This window comes from Cornus florida, unplaced genomic scaffold (assembly GCF_030987335.1).
Source record: "Cornus florida cultivar Cherokee Brave unplaced genomic scaffold, ASM3098733v1 CherokeeBrave_3.0.0_Hap2_Chr02, whole genome shotgun sequence".
Taxonomy (NCBI): domain Eukaryota; kingdom Viridiplantae; phylum Streptophyta; class Magnoliopsida; order Cornales; family Cornaceae; genus Cornus; species Cornus florida.
Window position 1 is genome coordinate 25,660,789 of NW_026775572.1, and position 8,425 is coordinate 25,669,213.

At 33.0% G+C, this 8,425-nt stretch overlaps 1 long non-coding RNA gene across 2 annotated transcripts in view; it reads left to right on the forward strand.

The window, feature by feature from the left end:
- The window catches only part of LOC132286278 (uncharacterized), a 32,406-nt gene extending 24,718 nt beyond the window's left edge, over positions 1-7,688 (forward strand). Inside the window, exons 4-5 of one of the 2 annotated variants that reach the window (XR_009472743.1) lie at positions 7,074-7,185; positions 7,400-7,688. This is a non-coding gene — a long non-coding RNA (uncharacterized LOC132286278). Of the gene's footprint in view, positions 1-4,387; positions 4,890-7,073; positions 7,186-7,399 lie in introns of those variants that run through there. The other variant, XR_009472744.1, reaches the window with a different exon arrangement.
- Positions 7,689-8,425: the final 737 nt, after the last annotated feature.

Below are 8,425 nucleotides of genomic sequence, written 5' to 3' on the forward strand. Positions count from 1 at the left end.
TTCCATCCATCCACAAGAAATCCATTAAGTCGTTCGGTGTAATCAACCGCACCGACTTACATACATATAAGGAGGATTTATTTAATAACCCGTACCCTCATTCCAAATAGGTAGGACTTAGCAACTTGTGCTGTCCAAACCTAGTATGTCACCGTCCCATACCGGTACATACAAACCAATCCATCCAACAGTTGATATCAAACATAAACAATGCACATAGCAACTGAGCCGTAATAAGCATAAATAGAGATATAGACTAACATGTTTACTCCAGTAATTGATAACCCAAAATCATAAGACATATCAATTAATACCATGATGAATATAAAATAAATATATAGGTTATCATATTCATCCCATATCTCCATTATAAATTATCATATTTCTGAGCATGCAGATAATTCATCATTCTCGTCCACGAATCCATGACAAGTACAATAAACTTAACTATATTAATTATCATGCTTGTCACTATTAATAGCATCATAATAATCCATTTTCCATCCACAGAGAATATAAATTAAGTTCAGTAAAATTATAATTTCTCTGCACTATAATGAACAACTTCCGTCGATGCTTACTAATGTTTAAGCTATAAACACATATTGGTTTATTAAACTTTAATCCACTCTCACAAGTGTTAATTAGACTTAGAACATCTCAAAACACCCAAGTATAGCTTCCTACAGCTTCTGAAAAATCCAAAATCCGAGTTCCGTAGCCAAATTGGTCGCAAAATAAGCAAAATTGGAAGCCCGTGAAAGAGCCTGCTCTTTTAACTGAAAGAGCCTGCTCTTTCTTTGCTTAGAGCCTGCTCTTTGGTGGCAAAGAGCCTGCTCTTTGCTTCTATGAGCCGTCTCTTTGCAAACTTTAAGTGTTTCTTCTCTGTTCTTCGTACTTAGAGTTCTTAAGTGTCTAAATTAGATTCCAATGTGCTTCAAGAAATATTTTAATTCCCTATTCAATCAACACTATCCCTTAAACAGGAAGTACACAGAGAATTCACCAAATTCATACATCTCTGTAAGACACACAGAAATACTTCCACAGACTTTTAATATTTAATGCTCTGAGTTCAATTCTGTATTATTCTGTTCTTGGAGACTTTAATCCTACTCTAAACCATTGCTAAACCATCCATTACAGTCATAATTCTATTTAGAAAAACTTAGAAAATCAACCCCCAAGAAGCCACTTTACTGAAAACTGAAGACACCACAAACAGAACGTAGTAAAAACTGGAAAATAAAAGTAGAGCTGGCTCCCCAAATATTGGAGCCGCCTCCAATAGCCTTGGAGCCGCCTCCAATTGCCTAGGAGCCGCCTCCACCTCAAGGAGAGCCGGCTCCCATCAAGGGAGAGCCGGCTCTCCCCCTCCTCTGCCTCGTGTTCTCTTTTCCGGCTACGTTTAACCCTTCTACAGATCACCGTTTTGATTTCCAGAAATTTCTAAGTAATTCCCAGTAAATTCTAATGTTGGTTTAAGCCTTGATTATCTTTACTAATACGGATTTAACCAAGCACAATGCAAGATCAGTTCCAAGCTTTAACAGTTTATCAAACCAAACCTACGATTAACAGTTTGCGTCCTAGTAACAGATAGCCTATCTATTTTTGTTTTAAAATCATATAATAAACCTGGAACCAATTTAATATGCAAAGAACACGAGTATAAGGGAGAGAGTAAGGTTAGAACTTGCCTTTGAGATCTTTGTTCAAAATCTCTACGCCGTCTCTAAAGCTTTCCGACGATTCCCACTGCAAAACTACTCTGTTGCTTCTCTATCTCTAGAGACGTGAATAGGGTTTTGTTTGTTTTCTAAAACCCTATACAGACATCTCACATATATTTATAGGGTTTTACTAAACCCTAGATTAATTCCAACCCTCCTAAAAATCCTCACCGACCCAAAGAAACCTAATAAAACCTACGTCGGCAACAACTGACTTTTAAAACAAAACCCTATTTAAAAATACAATTAAATTAAAATAATTACCACTTAAATTAAATTAACCAAACCATTTTATTAAATTAGATTAAATCAATTAAACAGTTAAATTAAATCAAGTAAAGCATTTAATCCTAATTAAAAAAAAATAACTAAATGCAATCAAACCACAACCATGAAAACAATTAAACTAAAACAAGGTATAAACATAAAACCCAATAAACTCATAATGAAAGTTAAATAAATTTTCAATTAAAACAAACCAATTCATAATTAAATAAATAAAAATATAATTTAAACAATAAAATAAATTCCAAACCTATCCTTTTTTAAATTATGGGTATTACACACTGCAATTGAGGAAGTATCACAGTTACAGCATTTGGGAAAGACCATGTGGAGGCTGTGATGAATGAGTGAAGCTTTGTCTTGCTGTCATGTCTTGATTCATTTATTTGTTGAGGATAAACAAGGAGGTGTAGGGGACTAAGATGGCACCAATTATCAAACCAAAAATTAGTGATTCCTCTATCACCAATTTGTAGTTTGATAAGAGGCTTGATTTTCTCTCTGAAGCTCAGAATCTTCCTCCAGCTTCAAGAGCACTGCCTAGGTATCTTCACCTCCCAAATACTTCTTCCTTTAAGTAAGTAGGTTTCAATCCATTGTACCCAAAACATTTCTTTTGAACTGTTAATTCTCCAAAAGTGTTTCATGATGGCAGTTTCATTCCAAAAAGCTAGGTTAGGTAGCCTAAGACCCCCTAACCTCTTAGGAAGACAACATTTCTCCCAAATAACCTTCCCACTAATCTTTTTAAGAGCTGGACCAGTCCATAAAAAGGATCTAAAAATGCCCTCCAATTCATTAATGATGCTCATTGGAAGAACAAATTTTGAACTCCAATACATCTGTGTTGAGAAAAGCACAGCCTTGATTAGTTGAAGTCTACCTGCAAAGGAAAGATTTTTGCTTGTCCATTGGCTGATTCTTGAGGTTATTTTGTCAATCAAAACCCTACAATCAATGGCCTTCAGCATGGTAGTTATAAAAGGGACTCCAAGGTATTTTATTGGCAGATCACCCTTCTGGAAGCCAAAAAGTTCAAGGATGTCAGCCTCTAAATTAGCATGAGTGCGAGTTAGGAAAATGTTGCGTTTCCCATGGTTAATTTGTAGACTAGAGATGGAGGAAAATGTGTCTAGGGAGTACTTGATGGTTTGAAGAGATTGGATACTTACATGTGAAAAAAGCATAAGGTCATCTACAAAGATTAGGTGGGTAATGTTCTATTTTTTGTATCTCCAATGGTGTTTGAATGGTCTTTCCTTGGTGAATTTATTGACAATGAGGGAGAAGACTTGCATGACTATGAGAAAAAGAAATGGTGAGAGAGGGTCTCCTTGTCTTAGTCCCTTGATACTCTTGAAATGGCCATTGAGTTCCCCATTAATGGAGATGGAGAAAGATGGTGTTGATAAGCTAGCAGATGTGAATCCATTGTAAGAAGGTAGGAGGGAATCCCAAGAGACAGTATCAAAAGCTTTCCTTAATTATGTCAATCTTGAGTGCTCATTTAGGAGAGTTGGTTTGCTATGGTAACCATTGAGGAGCTCTTAGGCAAGAAGGATGTTGTCATCAATTTGCCTACCTTGAATAAAAGCAGATTATGCTGGACCAATAATGTGGGGTAAGATTGGTTTAATCTTGTTGGCTAGGAGTTTGGATATGCATTTGGAAATGGTATTGCAACAAGATATTGGTCTAAAGTCATTGGGGGTTGAGGGATTGGATGATTTTGGCACAAGTGAAATGTATGTGGAATTGATTTGGTTAAGTAGTTTACCATTGACAAAGAAATCTCTGATTGCCTTGGTGACATCACTGCCTATAATTGGTCATGCTTTCTTAAAAAAGAAAACATTAACTATAACTATCTGGGCCAGGTGATTTATCACTGCTTAGTAAGTGCATACAATTTTGGATCTCTTCATTTGATGGAATGGAGCACAGTGATGTGAAAAAATGTGGTGAAACAGCAGCTTGTATGAAAGATATAAGTGAATCAATACCTGGGTAGGAATGGGGATTCATCCCTAAGGCAGAATGGAAATGAGCTACCAGTTCCTTTTTGATATCAGCTTCAGTTTCCAATAGAAAACCATTGGCATCCTTGATAGCTGTGATTTTGTTCCTGTTGCATCTAGATGCAATTGATTTGTAAAAATAAGCACTATCACAATTTATATAGTTGAGGTGTTTTAAACCACTATCACTCACCGTCCGTGTCGCCGCGGCCACCACCATTTCTTTCAAATTAAAGAGTTTTCTTTCATCCCTCAAAGAGTGAAAGTAGCAATAAGACATTTTGGGTTTCGCTCATCGAATTTTGGTAATCAACTTCTTGATGCTTAACGTCACTTCCCATCTATCTGCAGAGATATGCTACGCCGACATGCAGGTGACAAATGAGCGATGAAGACTTTGCTTAGCTTCTGAATGGCATGATAAGATTGAGGTTCTAAAGTTTTTTGTATCTGTGTAGAGCCATAATCAGACCTTGTGAAATATTAGAAAGAGTTGAAGATTCTAAAATATTTGAGAGGTTTTAGATATGCGTAGGGAAGATTCTAAAAGTGCCGGAGTTTTGTATTGTTGTAAATGTGTGAATATTTATCTGGAGAGTTCTAGACAGTCTGCATGGTGTCTATAAATAAGGTGAGGGTCACAAGCTACAAGAGCAACCAATTAAAAGCCGGAATAGAAGTATTCTGGCAGCAGTGGGTGGGATCTGGAGTTTTAATAAGGAATGGGTGTTTGTGTTTGGCGCAAGAGATACAGTATTTAATCATCTCTATTTATGTATTACTAGATCAATCAACGTGCATTGCACGTAATGTAAATTATCTGTAATTATTTTTATTGTTTTAATTAATTTTATGTAAACATTATACCATAACTAAGTTTAATAAAATAGTAATGAATTTATTTTATTTCAAATGAATAAACCAAAATATATTTTGATAAATGTATATACTTTTTGCCATTATAAAAGTATATAAGTAATTAATTTGTAACCATTTTAATTGATAGAGACCACCTCCAAAATAATTGAAATATGTCTCAAATAGGTGAATGTGGATAAGAGAGCACACATCCTTGCTGAAGGGTAATAAATAGAGTCAATGTTTTTTTTGGGTAATTAAATAGAGTCAATGTTGCTATTTATTATTTATAAATAACAATTTATAATTATGATCTAATTTTAGTGTTTCTAACTGTCTGTTTTGCTTTTTTAGTATGAAATATTGTACAAGCTTTAACTGTTCCATTTCACATTGTTTCACATGAGTGAATAGTTACAACAAATCTAAAATTAATCATTAACTGAAGTCACAACCATCATTTTAAAATTTTAGGGTAAGAAGTTTATGGAAATTATAATTTATTAACTAATCCAAAGGTAATTTATTCAATAAATATGTATTAACATCCTTCTATCTCTATCTTTTTATATTTTGAACCATGCTAGAATTTTTATTCCTCAACTAAACACAATTAATAAACGTTATATTTTAGGTGGGATTGATCTCAATCGGTTGATTAAATTGTCTATTTAAACCTCTAATTTAGGCTGAGCCCCACTGTTGGGTGCTTGTTGCTTAAAATAATAAACACTACCACACTATTTCATTTGCCTTCCCAAGTGGAAGGGTGGCAGAGTTCAACTCTTTAAGCCATTCTTGAGTTATTTGTCAAGGGGAAAAAAAAAAAAACACACACACACATATAATTGGATTACTTGAACAAATTAACCCAGCTAATGAGTTTTATCGTCACATTATTAATCCAGATAGTCATTCAGTTCATAGCCAAAGTGTGATGTTCTTGTATGATGCATAGTTCTATTTTTTAAAAAAAAAAATTATCGAAATTAATATTGGTGGTAATATAATTTCCTCATTCATGTCACAAGTAGAAATTGTTAAATAATTAATGATGCCATAGTTTGAAAGCAACATTTTCAGAACCAATTTTAAGTATGGCTTTGCTGGTTTGAGTAATGGGAGGATAAGCATGACCTGATGCATACATATATTGAAAGTTAACTTTGCAGAACCAACACTAATTCTTGAGTCTTCCCCATCATCTAATTGGGAATAAAAATTAATGTTTTTATTCGGTCTGTATTTAGGTTTATTTAAGAATAACATCAATGACATAATTGGTTAATGTTCAATTGGACCAACTAGAAAATCAAATGGGAACTACTTTAGATGTTGATACATTACCCAAAAAAATAAAATAATATAATATACATATGTTTATATATATATTCTCTCTCTTACTTTCCTCCATCCAATTCTATATTATTCCATATTTTCCATCACTTTCCCACTAATTTACATAAGTTAATCAAATTCAAATTGTAGCCAAAAGGAGAAACTGAATAGCATTGAAAAATTTTGTCAATTTTGCACGCTCGACTTATATAACATTCTTCATTATACTATGGTTCTTGACAAAAGTCAATTCAGTATCAATAAATAATGAGGCATTTCAGTGATGCCATGATAGACTTGACCCGATGAATAATGCTCGAGTATTGATATTATTAGTAATTTCTTGGAATTTTTTAAAAATTAAGTTGGTATTTGAGTTTTCCAATGATGTAATCAGATGTCGATCAACAAAATATTTTATGATTTTTATCAATTTTTGTGGACTTCAGGTTCTGACTTTAATTAAAGAGTAAATTACAACATTTCACCTTTATTACTTTAAGATTTGGCGCTTTATATATATATATATATATATATATATATATATATATATTTGTACACATTAGAAGCACTTGTAAGCTAGGGCAACATTCTATAAGCTCTTTCATAATTATTTATCCTCTTTTGCTCTCTCTCTCTCTGAAGAAAAATAAATAAATGGTTACCAAGACTCAAGTTGCTATTGTGATACTCATGTGTGCTTCTTTGATGATAGTTTACTTCATGATTGCTACTGATTTCAAGTAACTCTGCATACATGTACATATATATATATATATATATATATATCATGTAGATACAAATATTAACTGATGTTTTTGTGTTTTCTTTCGTTTTGCAGAACTTTATGTATGAATGCTGCTCCTTTTATATTCATGTTATTAACGGATTGATCATTAGCTTTCAAGTACAAGTGGTGGAGCATGGAGAGAACAACCAGAAGACGTCCATCGGTAATTTTTGTGTACCAAATTTGCTTAAGATTTTTTTTTTGAACATAGATCATTAATTGAACTCCAAATTATTTCCTCTCTGATCAGATATTAAAAAAAAAAATTACAATTTTTACTCTTTAAGAACAACGAAATTCTATGAAATCACCGAATTAATTGAATCAGTTAGATTGAAACTGATGGCTGATCCTCCTGTGGACTCTCCGATCAATAGGCGCATCTTAAATGATTGGGATATTCCTTGGTCTATTCTATGTCCTCCTCCAAGACCACCATCGACCTCATCTTCGTGGATGCTACATCCATGGCCAGTCTCGTTACTACTCTTGTCATTTCCATTAATGTTGTTGCTATTTCTGGATATTTTTATTTGTTTATTTGGTTACATAAAGTTTATTATGTCGGGAAGCGCTCTCAGCCTCTCACCATGTATGCATTGTATCCATAAAATAAAAGTTACCCAAAAATAAAATCATGGTGTGAGGTTATATGTGTGTGTGTGTGTGTATATATTATATGCATATGTTTCTTGACGTGTGGTGCATATTATATATAGCTCATTCCAATTCAGGGACGACCCAATGTGAGAGGGACAATAATAACTTTTTTTTAATAATTTCAGGGAGACAATTGTAATATTTTAATGCATAATTGAAGAAAATAAATTAATAGAGATATCTTAATAATAAATAAATAAAAATGGGGGTGGTCCCTTTAATTATTTGTTTTCAACAAGTAAGCTAAAATCTCCGACTTATGCAGAACCGTATTGTTGGGTATTGTAGCTTAAAATAATAGTAACACAATTACATCACAGTGCAATATAGATAAATCACAAAATTTAACACTCATGCAACAAATTTTAAAAAATTATGAAACATATTTATATTAAAAATATAAACCTCAAACAACATATTACATCGTGATTCGTGGGCTATATTATAATGGCATTGAATCAAAATTTTTATGTATTTACTTAATTATTTAATTTAGAGTAGTTCTAATTTTTACTGAAAATAATGTTGATGGTAATATCTTGTCATATAAATAAATAAGGGTGGTAATACATGGAGCTTCCAAATCCAATTACAAAAGTCCAATCCATGATGCCATAGACACTCGTAAATGAATGTAAAACAATAAAATTTATATTCTTTTAGAAAAAAGGGAAATAAATTTTTTTATGAATACCGCTAGCGACGGTAGCAAAGGACTTTTGTAACTTCTCGCAAAAATGGTA